Source organism: Giraffa tippelskirchi, chromosome 7 (genome assembly GCF_054371585.1).
Source record: "Giraffa tippelskirchi isolate mGirTip1 chromosome 7, T2T-mGirTip1v1.2.pri, whole genome shotgun sequence".
Lineage (NCBI taxonomy): Eukaryota > Metazoa > Chordata > Mammalia > Artiodactyla > Giraffidae > Giraffa > Giraffa tippelskirchi.
The window spans coordinates 94,121,489-94,139,607 of record NC_137281.1 but is presented as its reverse complement, the minus strand read 5'-3'; the positions used below and the strand labels follow the sequence as shown (position 1 = coordinate 94,139,607).

The 18,119-nt window shown below is 36.4% G+C and overlaps 1 long non-coding RNA gene across 13 annotated transcripts in view; it reads right to left on the bottom strand.

The window, feature by feature from the left end:
• The window catches only part of LOC145512748 (uncharacterized), a 630,718-nt gene that overhangs the window by 572,810 nt on the left and 39,789 nt on the right, over positions 1–18,119 (bottom strand). For 3 of the 13 annotated variants that reach the window (XR_014058743.1, XR_014058745.1, XR_014058738.1), the window contains 2 exons: positions 1,657–1,875; positions 451–618 (listed from right to left, as the gene is read on the bottom strand). The exons of 8 other annotated variants lie outside the window; for them this stretch is intronic. This is a non-coding gene — a long non-coding RNA (uncharacterized LOC145512748). Of the gene's footprint in view, positions 1–450; positions 619–1,651; positions 1,876–18,119 lie in introns of those variants that run through there. 2 more of the 13 variants (XR_014058754.1, XR_014058748.1) reach the window with 1 other exon arrangement.

Here is an 18,119-nt window from a genome sequence, read left to right as displayed (position 1 = left end):
TAAGTAGCATTCAGTCAGTCAGTTCAGTCGCTCAGTTGAGGAAAGTCCATATGGCACTAATTTTCCTCAACTCAATAACAAATACTTACTTCATCATTTTAGCCTAAGACTCTGGATTCTAGGCATATGTATACATTCCTCAGAAAGAAGACATTTTAAACTATTATCAATTATTTTCACATATTGAAAAAGAAATTTTGTATGAGTTGAGAGGAGCATAAGAACCCTGTTAGTCAGGTTAGCTATATCCTTTTAAGTCTCTGCTCCTAACCCAGCAAAGTTTTCTTAGACCCACATAAAAGCAACACCACCAAAGACACTCCAGGTTTTCAGGCCTGTATATTGAACCATTCACTTCAACAGCTAGTATATTTTCCTGCCCTCTGTCTTCTTTATTGTGTCTCAATGGTTGATGTCTCTGTCTTTTCCTTCCTGTTGATGTTTTAATTATTTTTCCACCAATCATGGTGCCATTATTGCTCTTATTCTTCCTACTATTGATCCTGATATTTCAAGGGTGAATTTCTACAAAATATCCCCTAGGACATTAAGAAGTGAAGGAGATTATGAACAGCGAAGCACTCTTCTAGCCAGCTTCTCACCTGGGCAAAGTCCACCCTGCAAACAAGATACAGATATAGGCACTTGAGTAGAGATAGAAATAGTGCTCAGGAAGAAGACCTTGAAAACAACTTCATCTACTGTTTAATTTTGCATAGTTCTGTGGGGCTGTTATTAAGTTATCTACACAAGCAGATATTTAGACTCAGTTAAACTTGGTCCCACTCCTCTCCATTGTCCTGGACTCAACAGTGGTATTTGTGGGAAATAATGAGAATAGAAAATTATCTTTCTCTTAATCTCTTCCAACAGTTATTAAATGTAAAATTGTTATATGCAAAGAACTTTGTAAAGTGCTATTGTGTGTGCTCGGTTGCTCAGTCATGTCTGACTCTGCAACCCCATGGACAGTAGCATGCCAGGCTCCTCTGTTCATGGGGTTTTCTAGGCAAGAATACTGGAGAGGTTTGCCATTTCCTTCTCCAGGGGATCTTCAGGACACAAGGATCAAACCTGCATCTCTTGAGTCTTCTACATTGGCAGGCAGATTCTTTACCACTAGTGCCACCTGGGAAGCCCTAAACTGCTATTAGTGACTCCAAAATTAATAAAGCATGTCCCTTCTGCTGAGCTGCAAGAAGGGAGGACATACTTTATATAAGTATAATGCAAAGAAGAAAAATAATTCTATGATAGAGTCACAAAGAGATAGGAGGGAAAGATTATATAAGATTGATGCAATCACAAAGGTGCTTATAGAGAAAGAAGTTAAAGCAGTTGGCCAGTGATCCATTTCTTTCTCGATTACCATAGGGATGTTTCTAGAAAAAGAAAGACAGTGACTGAATCTAATGTTCTTGCAAATATAATTACCGGAATTCTGGGGAAATAGACAGATAATGTAGGATGTCCCTGGTTTAGGACTGTTTAGGATGAATAAGCCTATAATCTATGGACTTATGATGCATGGTTCCCTATAGAATGTGATATAAGCTATACAGCTCCCTGGACCCTGGAGCACGAGGTAGAGATGTTTCCTAACTTAAATGCTTTGAACTATGTGAGGTGACCTGCAGTCCTCATTAGAGACCTTGCCTGTTATTCTGGACTGGAGAGCACATCTACCAAAAAGGCGACACGGGAAATCTTGTGGGATGTCCCAGACTCCTCTCTGTTCTGCCTTTGGCTTTTGAGTGCTTGCATTCTTGAAAATGGCTCAAAAGCTTGATGATGAGTAAGAACTATGATTTGTGTGAGTTTGGTCTGACATTCTGATCCTTGGTGTTAACTCATTCTTCAAGGAAGAGGCAGAATCTGAAATGAGTTTAGAGATATTTAGGATTTTAAAAGGCAGAAATGAGGCAACTGATATTTCAAGCAGAGGAAAAAAGGCAGGTATTGTGAAAAGAAAGCAGAATAACATAGGATCTATTCAGGTCACAATACACATCCTAGTTTGGCTAGAATATATTCTATATCTAAGGGAACTATCATGAATATAAAGCTTGAAAAATAAGTGGAGGTTTTGAATTCTAGGTTGAGGACCTTATACTGAATTCTGTAGAAAAAGAGGACCCATTAAAGGTTTTTTTAATAGATACTATCACAGAAGAGCTTCAGTAGATTTTTTCAGCAGATAAGTGCAGGTTGCTCTGGAATGTGAAGAAATTATCCAGATAAAAGCATGAAATGGCTTAGCTCAAAACTTCTCAAATGAGGTCCATGAACTCAGTGGATCTTTAGGAACAATTTGAAGATCTTTTTGAGGATTTTGTTGTTGTTATTATTTGCTTATTTGTTTTATCATTTAAAATATTGTATATTCACGATTTTTTTTTTGGTTCATGTAATACTGCATGCCATGAAATAGCCTTTTCTTTTTTTATTGAAGTACAGTTGATTTACAGTGCTTTGCCAATCTATGCTATACAGCAAAGTGACTCAGTTTGACACATATATATTCCTTTCTAAACTATTCTTTTCCATTATTGTTTATTCCAGGAAATTGGATATAGTTTCCTTGTGCCGTACAGTTGGATCTTGTTGTTGTTTATCCATTCTAAATTTAATAGTTTGCATTTACCAACCCCAGATTCCCAGTCCATCCCTGTTTCTCCCCTTCTCCCCCTTGGGAACCACAAGTTTGATTGCTCTGTCTACGTGTCTGTTTCTGTTTTGTAGATAGATTCATTTGTATCATATTTTATATTCCATATATAAGTGATATCATATGGTATTTGTCTTTCTCATTCTGACTCACTTCATTTAGTATGATAATCTCTAGTTGCATCCTTGTTTCTGCAAATGGCATTATTTGTTCTTTTTATGGCTAAACAGTATTCCATTGTATATATGTACCACATCTTCTTTATCTATTCATCTGTCAATGGACATTTAGGCTGTTTCCATGTTTTGATTATTTGACTGCTATGAACATAGGAGTTCCTGTCTTTTTGAATTATAGTTTTGTCCAGGCACATGCCCAGGAGTGGAATCATATCATTTTACTTTTAGTTTTCTGAGGAACCTCCATACTGTTTTCTGTAGTGGCTGTATCAATTGACATACCAACAATGTAGAAGGATTCTCTTTTCTCCATTAACAGTAATTTAAGACAATTTAGGTTCAGCTAGATGACCATATTGTAATTAAATATACCACAAATTTCAGTGCTTATGCCTTCTTTCTGTTCATCATCATGTTGGCACTAATTAAAATTTAAATTGCTATGGACTAGTAAGAAATAAAAAGCAGACTTCAAATGTAAATTTGTATTCATGCCAAAAGAAAGGCAAATTTTTTTATACATTTGAATTAAAAAAAAGTTATGAGAGAACTGTTATCACAAAGTATCTAATAGTACATATTGAACTCCAAAAAATTTGGATAAACATTTTTCTTCACCTTTCTAGACAACTCTCTCTACCCCTCTCCATTCTGTTCTGTGCCCAGAACCTTCATCAAGGAGTTCCCTTGCTTTCTGGTTTCTGATTGGGTTCAGTAAATGGGAGTTAGTAGCAGGAGGCTGAAGAATGAGAAGAGTAAAGTCAAGGTATTCATTTCATTTGTTTTTTTAACTAGAGAATATTTACTTTACAGTGTTGTTTGGTTTCTGCCATACAGCAATATGAATCGGTCATATGACCAGTATATATCAGTCATATGACTGATAAATGTATATGCATACATATATATATATATATATATATATATATATATATATATATATCCCCTTTCTCTTCGGTCTCCTTCCAACTCCCCATCCCATCCCTCTAGGTTGTCACAGAGCACCAGGCTGGGTTCCCTGTATTACATAGCAGCTTCCCACTAGCTATCTGTTTTTACACATGGTAGTGTATATGTGTTAATGCTACTTTCTCACTGTATCCCACTCTCTCCTTCTCCCACTGTGTACACAAGTTCATTCTCCACATCTATGCCTCCATTCCTTCCCTGCAAATAGGTTCATCAGTACCATTTTTCTAGATTCCATTTACATGCGTTAATATATTGGAGAAGGCGATGGCAACCCATTCCAGTACTCTTGCCTGGCAACTCCCATGGATGGAAGAGCCTGGTAGGCTGCAGACCATGGGGTTGCTAAGAGTCGGACACGACTGAACGACTTCACTTTTACTTTTCACTTTCATGCACTGGAGAAGGAAATGGCAACCCACTCCATTGTTCTTGCCTGGAGAATCCCAGGAACGGGGGAGCCTGGTGGGCTGCCATCTATGGGGTCACACAGAGTTGGACACGACTGAAGTGACTTAGCAGCAGCAGCAGCATTAATATATATTTGTTTCATTAATACATATTTGTTTTTCTCTATCTGACTTACTTCACCCTGTATAACAGGCTCTAGGTTCATCTACCTCAGTTCAGTTGATTCACATTTGTTCCTTTTTATGAGTGAGTAATATTCCATTGTATATGCATACCACAATTTTCAAGGTATTTATTTTGATGGCTTCCTTCCCACTGGATTCCTGCAAATGGACTGTATTCTTCTAACAAAGAGTACAGCTTCTCTATATTGTTCTATAACTGAAGCCACTCTCTCCAGGCTCTGATGATCACATCTTCATTTGCCTTTATAGTCTCACAGCATAATGGCTCTTCACTACTAAAATATTCAACCCTCTTCAGTTTCTTCTGAGCCTGTCTACACCATTGTATATATTTCCTTTATTAAATTCTCTTCAACTACACCTAAAATAAATGCTTTTCATTTTCCACCATGATCCAACTGATACAATGAATCTCAATGGTCATTACTCTGCTCATATTACAAACATCAATTTGAATTCATCGAAACAACATCATCTGTCATATTAAAATAAATATATTATTCTGAATTTTATTGGTTTTTATAGTTTTATTTCATTTATAAATTTACTTTTTTTATAGTTGTGTCTAAGCTCTAATAATAAGCATATATTTAGTTTTATGTTTATATGTTAAGTAAATTAATAAATAACAATGTCAATCAACATTAAGGAGGTCCTTGAATTTTTTTCTCCTTCAAAAGAAGACCATATATCATTCAAATTTGAGATTCACTAGCCTAGCTTATTGCTTCTACCACAGCTTTCAAAACATCTCTAAAAAGCATCATAAAAGTTGTCAGAATGTGAAATGGCAACGGTATATACAGATAGTGAATGTATATACAGAAAGTCAAGAACTGCATAAAGTCCATTATGACACCAGAAGCCATAGCTGAGAACAATTGCACAGTCTTTTACCACCACAGGGCTCTGAGAAGGCCTATATGAATTGCTTTCCCATGAATTCATATCTTTAAACTCCAGATTGCAGAAATGTATTTGAATTTTTCTTAGTCAAGCTAGTAAATGCATGACTTGACACATCCCTCTACTACATATAGTAACATTGAAAAAGGAAAAAAAGGTATTTAAAAAAATAAGCATCACTCTGAACCAAAATTCATAGAGATAAGCAGGGCTGACGCTCCTGACTCACTGGGTATCAGGTCCACAAGAGATGGAGAGGAAGTACTTCAGCTTCAGAAGTATAAGGCACTCTAGAAGAACAAGAGTCAGCTTTACAGCTTGTAGCCAGAGGTTAGAGAACTGATGGTGATTGCTGCCTGGGACAAAAGAAGGCCTCAGGTCTAAGGAATAGGGGATATAGACACCATCCTTCTATTAAGAACTGAAACTTGCTTTGCTGGCTTGGTGGATTAATCTTCAATATCTCAAATATCATAATAAGGTAGGAACTTTGAACCATCATTTTATAGCCTACTTCTGGAATAAAGGCTAGGGAAGACAATAAGTTGGCATGTGGTATATCAGTTAGGGCTAACTTATGCTGTAGTAACAAATTAACCCAAAATATTACCAGACTTAGATGACATGGAAAAAGTTTTATTCTATGTTCACATCACAGTCTGATGCAAGTCAGATGATTCTCAACAGCTGTCCTCCAACAGAGACATGGAAATCTGTGATGATTGAATCTAGCATATCTGCCAATTCAATGTTCTTCATACCCATCAATAAGATAGAAAACATGGCTATTCCACATATGCCCTTAACTATTTTTGGACTAGGAACGATACATGTTACTTCCACTTAAAGCCTATTTGTCACAACTAGTAACATATCCCCAAAGCAAATATTAAAAATGGTGTAAAATGTAGGAGAGTACATGAATATTTGCTAAGAAGGATCTAGATGGATGAGACCTCAAATTTCCTAGAAAAGAAAGGGAGTAGGCCAAGAGAGAGAACAAACAACTTATTTAAAATAACTTTGCAAAGCAGTGTTTCCAAACTTATGAAGAAATTTACCAATAAGAAAAAAAAAAAAAAAAAGCAATCAGAACATGAAGTTGTTTTGTAGGAAAGTAATTTCATAGGAAAGGCTGATGGACCTCAGAATAAAATATAAATTGAATGTTTATAGAGATATGAGTTAATAACTTCTATTTAGAAATTACAAAAAAGAAAGAAATTATTTATATCAAAAATTACCAATTAGAAATATAATAAATATAGCCATTAAAATTAAAAATGCAATGGTTGGATTAAACTGAATTATATATAAGTGAAGAGAGAATTAGTGACAGTAGGAAAAGGAGCAAAGAAAACACTCAGTATGCTAGAGACAATGAGCTTTTTTAAATAGGAAGAGCAATTTTGAGAATGTAAAACAAATTAAGAAATTCTCACATTTATCTAACAAGTCTCAGACAAATAAACTAGGCACTATGAAAGAGAAGCAATATTTGAATAAATATTTGAAAGGAATTTTCCAGAATTGAAGAAAAACATGAAATAGTGCATGTATCCAAAATAATAAGCCCACACCAAAAGCTACATTGAACTGTAAAATATCAAAAAATTTAAAAGCTATATGAAAATCTACAAAGGAATGAAAATAGATTGATATGTTACCTAAGGCAATAGAAATCAGAAAACAATGGAACAACACCTTCAAAATGTTGAGGAAAAAGACGTCAATTTAGAATTTTATATCTGCTCAAACTGTTACTTCCAAATGAGGACAAAGTAAATACATCATTAGACCTACAGAGACTTAGTTTGCCACACACAGATCCTCACCATAAACATCAATAAGGCTTGCATTTCGGCATAAAGGAAAGAGAACCCACAGGAATACATGTGCCACAAAATGTGTGAGGACAAAAATCAATAAAATTACAGTAAACAAAAGTAACTATTGGCCATAGAAAAGTAACAATAGTAATTTATGTTTGAAAGGTAAAAGTAAACATTTTAAATACCATAACAAAAGGGAGAGAATGTCTAACAGTAATTAAAGAATGCTAAGACCCTTATCATGGTTGCCTTCTGTTGCTCAGGATTTCAGTGTTAGAAAATACTAGGAGTGTAAATGGATTCAGGACTTATATATTCATGCCCATCTCCAAGTAGGTAGCTGTGGTTGTCCTTGATAAAATACGATGTTTTGTGCGCCTTGGTATATTCCCTGTATCCTATTTATTTTAAGTGTTGAAATACAATACAATCATATGTTTTCCAAAATTAGAATCTTTTAAAATGTTATATAACAATCAAGATGAGTGATTGTATTTTAACTACACATAGAAAATATGAATATTTTTGAGTTTGCAGAGAGGTGTTATATTTCTGACTTTTGATGGGGAAAAGTACATAGTATCTTTGCCACTTCTCTCCATGGACCACAAGATTGCACACACACATAGATTTATAATGGGATTTAACCTATGTTGATAGATTTCTGTAACTTAAAAACACACACACAAAAATTGCATACGGTTCTCCAATTGCTTCCGAATGGAATCTTACTTGAAATTTAACTTGCCATCCAAGGGTGATAAAGATAAAAAGAATCTGATAGGTTTCCCTAGTCTGAGTTAGCTTGCAAGTTAAAAAAAAAAAAAAGTTTGTGTGGTCAGGAAAAGTGGTAGATGCCATGCAATATTCACCATTTTGAGCCTTAGTTACCATAACTGGTTGAGTTTAATGACGGCTCATATCAAACTTCAAATATTTGTGTCTTTTTCTCTGGCTCAACTGGCTTTGGTAAAAAAGGAATGAAAACTTCATGTTTTATGATTATATAATAGACATAAGCAGAATTTTATTGTAGAACAGGTTGTCATTATATAAAATTTTATAACAAGATCATTCTTTTATAAAGAAGTTCATTCAATGGAATAAGATTTGTTACACAGAATATTTTTGTAAAGTAATTTGATATAGTGACTATATTTACTCTTGTTTTCTATCATATCTTAAGCCCAAATCATATGAAATGAATGGTCAGTTTCTTATGGCTCTTTGATCTGTGTCACAAAAAAATGCAAAAAGTAATAAATTATTGACTGCATCAAAGGAATAGAGAATTCACACAGTGACAATATAAAACATATGGGAATTGTGGTTCAAAGAAGACCATGACTTATGAAAGTTTGGAATTTCAGTACTGATATCTTAAAATAGAAAAAAAAAATCTAATTTTAGCAGCTCTCTTTAGTAACATAGATTGGAACTAGATTTTCAAGAACCTGTATAATTAATCATTGTTCTCAGAGACATAGATGTGGCTCCCAGTAGTTCTCACTATTAAATTCAACACCTTTTGAGAACCAAAATTCCTAACCATGTAGGAAGTGGGAAAATATCAGATTTCATTTACCATCAATCAACTCAAATCATTATGACAAATCATTTTAGCCTTCTGCCTGCTACTTCTACACTTCTGAGGCTCAGTAAAAGAAGCATGACTGAGACCAAAATCACTGCTGATGGTGATTGCAGCCATGAAATTAAAAGACGCTTACTCCTTGGAAGGAAGGTTATGACCAACCTAGATAGCATATTGAAAAGCAGAGACATTACTCTGCCAACAAAGGTCCATCTCGTCAAGGCTATGGTTTTTCCAGTAGTCATGTATGGATGTGAGAGTTGGACAGTGAAGAAAGCTGAGCGCCGAAGAATTGATGCTTTTGAACTGTGGTGTTGGAGAAGACTCTTGAGAGTCCCTTGGACTGCAAGGAGATCCAACCAGTCCATCCTAAAGGAGATCAGTCCTGGGTGTTCATTGGAAGGACTGATGTTGAAGCTGAAACTCCAATACTTTGGCCACCTCATGCGAAGAGTTGACTCATTAGAAAAGACCCTAATGCTGGAAAGGATTGGGGGCAGGAGGAGAAGGGGACGACAGAGGATGAGATGGCTGGATGGCATCACCGACTCAATGGACATGGGTTTGGGTAGACTCCAGGAGTTGGTGATGGACAGGGAGGCCTGGCGTGCTGCGATTCACGGGGTTGCAAAGAGCGACTGAACTGAACTGAACCAGTATTCATCCCTAATCAATTAGCTACTAAATTGTTACTTGCTACTACAAGGTAAGGGGGTGAGGAATGAAACTAGGAGAGAGACTTGAGTACCAGAGGTTCAGCAAAGTTGTAACCAGGTATTATCACACCCACAAGTTTGCAGGAAGGAAAAATCAGACATTCAAATGTTGCACCAAGTTAAAAGTGAGTGAAAGAAAGTTGCTTAGTCGTGTCTGACTCTTTGCGACCCCATGGACTGTATAGAATTCTCCAGGCCAGAATACTTGCATGGGTAGACTTTCCCTTCTCCAGGGGATCTTCCCAACCCAAGGATTGAGCCCAGGTTCCCCAGATAGTCCATATACTTTATCTTTCTGATAAGATATAAAGAGATTGCAGGCTAGAAATAGACAAGAAATATAATAGAAAATAAAATCTTTGCATATACATACATTTATACATATAAAATTAAATAGAAAACAAAACAGTTTGCAGTTAAATGCTAGATAGTAATAACATATATGACTGAGCCTACATACTTTTCAAAAAAAGTCAAATGTTCATTCACTTGGTTCATTTGAAGTTTATGCTTATATATGCTATTTGGCTATTGTTTCTTGGGAGACAGCCATCAAGTATAGATCAGAATTACAATCAACAGACCCTTTAGCTCTTCTCTTTCCAAAGTCTAATTTATCACAGCAGCTACTATAGATTCATCTAGCGTGTGATATTTTACATTTTACTGATTTTATTATATCCAATTACATGTCATTTTAAAGATAGTCTAAAAAACTGAACCCTTGGTTCTAAATAAAGAATCAGCTTTCACTGCAAAATGTAACAACAATGGAGAGGCATGTTGATAATACTCAACAGTTTCACCTCTGAGACATGATTTTCTGTCCGTGCATGATCAAAAGGAAAACAAGCTTACTGATATTAATATAGCCCATTTTTTGAACTCTGCCTTAAGCTATTTCAACCTCAAGCTTCCCACTTTCAAAGATGTTGGGTCTTAAGGGACATGTTGTATTTTAAACTACTATGTCAAATTGATTAATTTAAAAATATATCTATGATGCACATCTCAAGTAAAATCAGTAAGAAAGCAACAGACAGTTTTTGTTGGAATATAGATAAATAGCTCCACTAGAATAATATTTTGACTTAAATTCAAAAGCATCCCAAAGACAGGTTTCCATGGCATTTTTCTAACTTTCAAAAGTTCATAAACAGGAACAATAAAAGACTTTCTCTCTTTCTCTTGTCAACTCTAAATAGTATTTTTATCTTTAGCTCTGAAAAGTTGATTGATCTGAAATTGTACCATTGTCTTCTAATTCAAGGATAGATTCAAAATAGTAGTTTCCATATTATTTAGTGTTAGGCAATACCTCTGCATTTTACTGTTAAGACAGAGAATTGTGCCCTCAGGCCCTTTAATTGCCTGTGAGTTAATAAGTACTCATAAGTAGATTTGAGAAGGAAGCGCAGAATTCCTGCTGATTATCATGTGACTGCTGGTGCTAACCCTGGTAAAACATAAAACAAGTAATTAGAAGTCCCATCTTTCCATTGGCTCCATCACTCCATATCTCTGCACTCAAAATCTCCTTTCTCTATCTATAATAGTGACAACTTTAACTCAAGTGACAAGTTTAACTGATCTTCTGTAGAAGATTTATATAAGGCAAGTATTTAGAGAGAGAAAGGATTTTCAGCAGATAGAACTCTATGGCAGTAACTCTGAAAATAAATTATCTATGTGATTGTGTTTGGATACTTTAGGAATCCTTTCTGAAAGGATTGAATTATTGTCCTGATCTTTTTGAAAAACCATTTATAATTCAGTCAATAAATATCAAAGTCATTAACTATATTTACCAGTAATAGAGCATCTTGTTTATTCCCCTGATTCTATAAATTAACTACAAACTATCATTTAATGATAAGTCCCTGTTTTTAAATGGTGCCAGAACTGGAATCTAAATAATCTTCTAAGTTCAAAGGAATGCCAGTAACTGTAGCCAGCATCATCTTCCATATAAGGCCTGTAGAAAAGCACTCTTTCAACATAACCATAAAGTTTCCCTCCACCACTCCCATCACCAATATAAGAGAAAGACTGGTTATAGGAAATGAGGCATGGCTTTTCTGAAGAGTGCAAGGGTTATAAATTTGAAAATCAAGGCTCTTGCTTTCCCACAGAAGAATAAAGATGGCATACTTCTCCCCAAAATAGAGAGAGGAAGGTTCCAGAAGAATTACTCTCAATGACTATCTAAACCTTATTTTAAAATTTCCATGCTACTAGGCCAGCAGAATGTGTGATACTAAATATGGATAAAGGGCAAGAAGAAGATGGCATGTAAGAGAGGTCAGTGAAACAGTCTGCACTCCACTGTTAAGTGTGGACTATGATCCATAATTTCCTATGAAACACTGAGTAGGATGGCTGGCTTGAGCTGACCTGCTGGTATCAACCCATCCGCAATAAGGCTATTTATTAACTAAGAGGATCCAGCAGTAAGAGACTATAGCAAGTGCAGCTTGTGAAAAGGGTTGATCTAGGAGGAAAAGACTAAAGCCACTCCAGGAGATATAGAAGGGCATTCCCAGGACCCTCCAATAAACCAAAGGAGAATGATGGCTAATCGGCATTAGATGGAAATTAACTTGTTAAAAAGAAACATATACACAAAGAAGCCATGTGCATCAAAATAGAAGTACAGGGAAAAGGGAAGGGAAATGAGTCATGTCTTGGTCATTTGGGGCTGCTGTAACAGAATACCATAGACTGGGTGGCTTAAACTACAAAAAATTATTTCTCATTGTTCTGAAGGATGGGAAACACAACTTCAAGGTTGTTGGGTTCTGGTGAGGCCCCTTTTCCTGATTTACAGTTAGCTACCTTCTCACTGTATCCTTGTATGGAGCAGGTCTCTTTTTATAAGGGCATTAATTCCATTGTGAAGAGTCAATCCTCATGACTTCATTTAAACCTAATTACGTTTGAAAGGCTATACCTGCAAATACCATAACAGTGGGGTTTGGGTTTCAACATATGAATTCTGGTGAAGCACAAACATGCAATCCAGAGCAAGTCATAAATCTAACTGAAGATGGAGGGAAATGGGAAAGTTTTAAATTGAATGTGAGATTGAAATTGCAAAATAGGACTGAGTTTTAAAAAACTAGAGAAACTGCTCTGATAACTTAAAAGATTGTTAAGTTATAGAATTGGAAGTAGTACCGCAGCAAAAAAATAAAGAATTCAGCATAGTACAGAGCTATCAGAGAAATAAATCTAATTCACATTTATCCCTAACAAGTTGAAGCTCCTCACAAAACTCAATACATATTTTAAATTTTATCATCTTAAAACAAATTTAAGAATAAATCTCTGAAAATCATACTAAATTAATATATTGATACAATTTTATAAATTTCTTTTTAGGGCTTATACATAGAGTTAAATATTTTACATAGCTATATACAGAGTGTAATTTAAATTTTGAATTTTTTTTTATTTCATGTATCATATGCTAGCATAGTGTAATCATCCATTTTAAAAGACATTTGATTCCACTGAACTGTTATTTTATAATTTGTAACTATTGTGCCTTTTTTATATTTGCTTCTAATTTTAGCTATTATAGAAAAATACATAGCAATTACTCTTCATTCATGTAGTTTTCAATATTTTATTGAATTATTTCTTAGGATCATTGGTCACAAAACTTCTCAAGGCTTTTGATGTAATAAAACGTCCAAACTTGTTTCTGAAGTTTTACACTGCAGCCAGCAATAAATATAAATATTTGCTTCTCCACAATCTCATTAGTATTATATAATATAATTTTTTAAAGTTTTACTTACTTTAATGATAAAATGGGCCTTTATTACTGTTTTAATCTGCATTTTCTGGATTCCTCCAAAAAAGAAGGTGAATATTTTCTCTGTTTCCTTGTTTTACTTTCTCCTGAATAAGCTGCCTCAATAACGTTTGTCCATTTATCTACCTGGGATCTTGATGTCATTCTATGTATTTAAAAGAGCTTTTTATAGGTTGAAAATATCAACTCTGTTCCACTTTAAATCTGGTTAAACTTGTCTAGTACTAACCCTCCCATATGGCACAAATGGACATTTGAGCATGGCCACAAGCATCCCCTAACTCTAAAGAGAGTACCCTTGTATTTAATTATTTTATCCTTCTAAATTATTCAAGACTTCGTGCCATTTGGGAGGAAAGACTGTCATTAAGTATATGATCCTGACTCGAGTAATTTACATTCTGTAAATTGGGGCTATTCCTGTGGCTTTCCTGAGGGACAGGATTCTCTAAGACTGAGAGGCTTATTCTGAACAGCCAGGGACAATGTGCTCCATATGTGGGCAAAGAAATTCCTCTCTAACGTTCCTTATTCTTTGACAATTGTTGGAAAAGATCCATTTACATTTATTCTACACATCCTCATCCCCCACTCTCAACCTAGGGCAGAAAGTTTGGAGCTATTATGCAGTTCAGCAGAGAGGAAGACCCTACACAGCCTCAGAAGGGCCTGCATGGGAGATAATAGAACAGAGATGAGAGGGTATCCTAGAGCAAATAACAGTAAAAAACAGTGCCCCTTCAGATGTCTCTTGTCCACATACACCTAGAGCCCAGGTTCTGATTCTCTAAGGGGAAGGTCTTCTAGCAATGTGAGTAAAAAAGAGGGTAGTGTGCATTTCTGTGAAACCTTAGAATGAGAGTTTCTGCTTGTATTACTGCAGTAAAGGTCCCTCAGAGCCCTTCTTGTAAAATCAAGGAAGTTGTTCTGGGATCTGTAGCTATACTCCTTGAGCCTGGCTACCATGCAGAAACAACACTGCTACAGTAAGAAGTCAATGAATATTTTCCATAAGCCTTCTCCTTTGCCAAGAGCATTAAGACTGAAGGCAAAAAAGGAAACTTATAAGAGCAAATGGGGTGATGAGCAGTAAATACATGATAAGGCTGTGCAGTTTGTAGGTGAAGACAAATTGTTTTGAAGACTATAAAGATTTTCTTGGTCCACATGCAACATCCATGAACACCTGCAACAGCAGCTTCCATTGTTTTAGTCATGAATCACTTATTCCCTTCCCTCTTTTTAGTTTTCTTAAATTTACAAAGGATTAGCTTATATTATACCTTTCTGCCAAACATCTCCCTACATTACATTAATAAAAGTCTTGGTCTAATATAAAAGTAATGAATCCAAGGAAAGGGCCAGAACCTTAAATAAAAATTTGAGTATCTCCAACTCCTAACAAGGATTAAATTGCTTTTATTTCTATAAGCAAAGAGTCATAGAATTACATGTTTTACATAAGTCATCTGCTAAAGGAATCAATTGTTTCATTGGCACATTGTCAAGTATTAAAGAGACATTATTATTACTCTTTTACCACTCTTGGTAAAGAAAAACCAAGTTCAATTCTTAGATAAGAAAGACAACTGCCCATAATAGGTGACTATATATCTAAGGTTAAGATTCCTGAATTCAAAAATATGTCTCTTGGCCAATCTTTCTGAAATTAGAGACAGATTTTAAGGCAATTATCCCATTAAACTTCAAATATCCCACCAACAGGACAACATAGAAAAACACTGCCAAACATTTACATTTGGGTACAAATTTCTTTATAATATTCCTTCTCTGAGAGCTACTTAGAGAAAATGAGTTTGAAAGGAGAAAAAACGAAGAAGTTGACCCAGATAAAAGAAGGCTCTAAGTTCAGGGCAATAGAAAGATTCTTTTCTGTCCCCTAGGCCATAAGTGCAGAATGAAAATCCATCATGAAATCTTTACCTATTAAGCTATTTATGAAAACAACAAGGTCTGAATTAACTCAGTCATGAAAAGGTCCACTAAAACTGTTTCCCATAGAACTGTTTTAGTTTGAATTTACTTATAGAAGCGTAAATCAAGAGGAGCACTGCTCAGATTTTATGTTATGACAGTTAAAATAATTTCTTCACATTAGTCCTTGGGCAGATACAGCCAGATACCTACCCAATATCTTTCCTCACTTCTGCTTTGTCTAATAAAACCCCTGATTTTGGAGATGGAACAAACCATCTAGCTAAAATCATTTGCTATCCCAGACTGTGGATTTTTGAACTGTGGTGTTGGAGAAGACTCTTGAGAGTCCCTTGGACTGCAAGGAGATCCAACCAGCCAATCCTTAAGGAAATCAGTCCTGAATGTTCGTTGAAAGAACTGATGCTGAAGCTGAAACTCCAATACTTTGGCCACCTGATGCAAAGAACTGACTCATTGGAAAAGACCCTGTTGCTGGGAAAGATTGAAGGCAGGAGGAGAAGGGGACGACAGAGGATAAGATGGTTGGCTGGCATTACCGACTCGATAGACATGAGTTTGAGCAAGCTCCAGGAGTTGGTGATGGACAGGGAAGCCTGGCGTCCTACAGTCCATGGGGTCACAAACAGTTGGACATGACTGAGCAACTGAACTGAACTGATCCCAGACTGCATGGTATCCTAATGAGTGGCACCTCCTACTCTATGAAATGTAAGCAGATATCTTCTGGGATTGATGGGAAAGCAGTTGCTTCTGGGTGCTGTCATCATCCATTTCCAACTCCCCATTCCTTCTGTCTTTTCTTTTTGCCTGATGAAATATTAGCATAAGACATGGCAGCAGGTATCTTTCTTGCAATCATAAGATGCCAAGCTTAACAGCAAGAGCCCACAAATTATGTTTGGCAGAACAGAAAGATGGAAAGAACTGAGGTTCCTAGTAGCATTATTGAGCTACCACACCTACCTTCTTCTACCTACTCCCAAACTTCTTGCTGTAGAAGACAAAACCAGATCTGTTAGGGCCACTGTGGAAGTTTTCTGATATTTGTAGCCAAATACATCCCCGAAGACCCCTTTGACCCTGTTCTGACCACAGACAAAGATCAGAACAGATATTAGTACACTTTTATTAAAATTTGCTTAACGTCTTATCCTCTGGATTTCTGAGCATACATACATAGAGAAATCAACTCCACTGTGATAAACATACCACCTGTTCAAAGCTGTGTTCTCTCTCTGACATGTCACCAATATGCACTGAATGTCTCCTATGGTCTAGTTACTAGAACAATAGTGAGCAAAATACATAAAACTATTATTAGAGCATATATCTAGTTTCCATTAAAAAAAGTTTGCTAAAAAAATGCTCATATATTAGAACAGCATTAATTGAATATTTCACTATTAAACTTGTTAATCTAGTCTCATATAGAACCTAAATCATCCATTCCATATAGGTTTAAGAATATAGTTTTTTTATTTTTAATTAATTTATTTATTAATTGAAGGATAATTGCTTTACAGAATTGTTTCAGTCAGTTTAGTCGTTCAGTTGTGTCCGACTCTGCGACCCCAGGGACTGTAGAACCCAGGCTTACCTGTTCATCACCAGCTCTCAGAGTCTACTCAGACTCATGTCCATCGAGTCGGTAGTGCCATCCAACCATCTCAACCTCTGTTGTCCCGTACTCCTCCCACCTTCAATCGTTCCCAGCATCAGGGTCTTTTTCAATGATTCAGTTCGTCACAGCAGGTGACCAAAGTATTGGAGTTTCAGCTTCAGCAGCAGTTCTTCCAAAGAATATTCAGAACTGATTTCCTATAGGATGGACTGGTTGGATCTCCTTGCAGGTGAAGGGAATCTCAAAGTCTTCTCCAACACCAGAGTTCAAAAGCATCAATTTTTCAGTTCAGTTCAGTTCAGTCGCTCAGTCGTGTCCAACTCTTTGTGACCCCATGAATCGCAGCACGCCAGGCCTCTCTGTCCATCACCAATTCCCGGAGTCCACCCAAACCCATGTTCATCGAGTCGGTGATGCCATCCAACCATCTCATCCTCTGTCGTCCCCTTCTCCTCCCGCCCCCAATCCTACCCAGCATCAGGGTCTTTTCCAATGAGTCAACCCTTTGCATGAGGTGGCCAAAGTATTGGAGTTTCAGCTTCAACATCAGACCTTCCAATGAACACCCAGGATTGATCTCTTTTAGGATGGATTGATTGGATCTCCTTGCAGTACAAGGGACTCTCAAGAGTCTTCTCCAACACCACAGCTCAAAAGCATCAATTCTGTGGCACTCAGCTTTCTTCACCGTCCAAATCTCACATCCATACATGACCACTGGAAAAACCATAGCCTTGACTAGATGGACTTTTGTTGGCAAAGTAATGTCTCTGCTTTTAAATAGGCTATCTAGGTTGGCCATAACCTTCCTTCCAAGGAGTAAGCGTCTCTTAATTTCATGGCTGCAGTCACCATCAGCAGTGATTCTGGAGCCCAAAAAAATAAAGTCTGACACTGTTTCCACTGTTTCCCCATCTATTTCCCATGAAGTGATGGGACCAGATGCCATGATCTTAGTTTTCTGAACGTTGAGCTTTAAGCCAACTTTTTCACTCTCCTCCTTCACCTTCATCAAGAGGCTCTTTAGTTCTTCTTCACTCTCTGCCATAAGGGTGGTGTCATCCGCATATCTGAGGTTATTGATATTTCTCCCGGCAATCTTGATTCCAGCTTGTGTTTCTTCCAGCCCAGCGTTTCTCATGATGTACTCTGCATATACGTTAAATAAGCAGGGTGACAATATACAGCCTTGACGTACTCCTTTTCCTATTTGGAACCAGTCTGTTGTTCCATGTCCAGTTCTAACTGTTGCTTCCTGA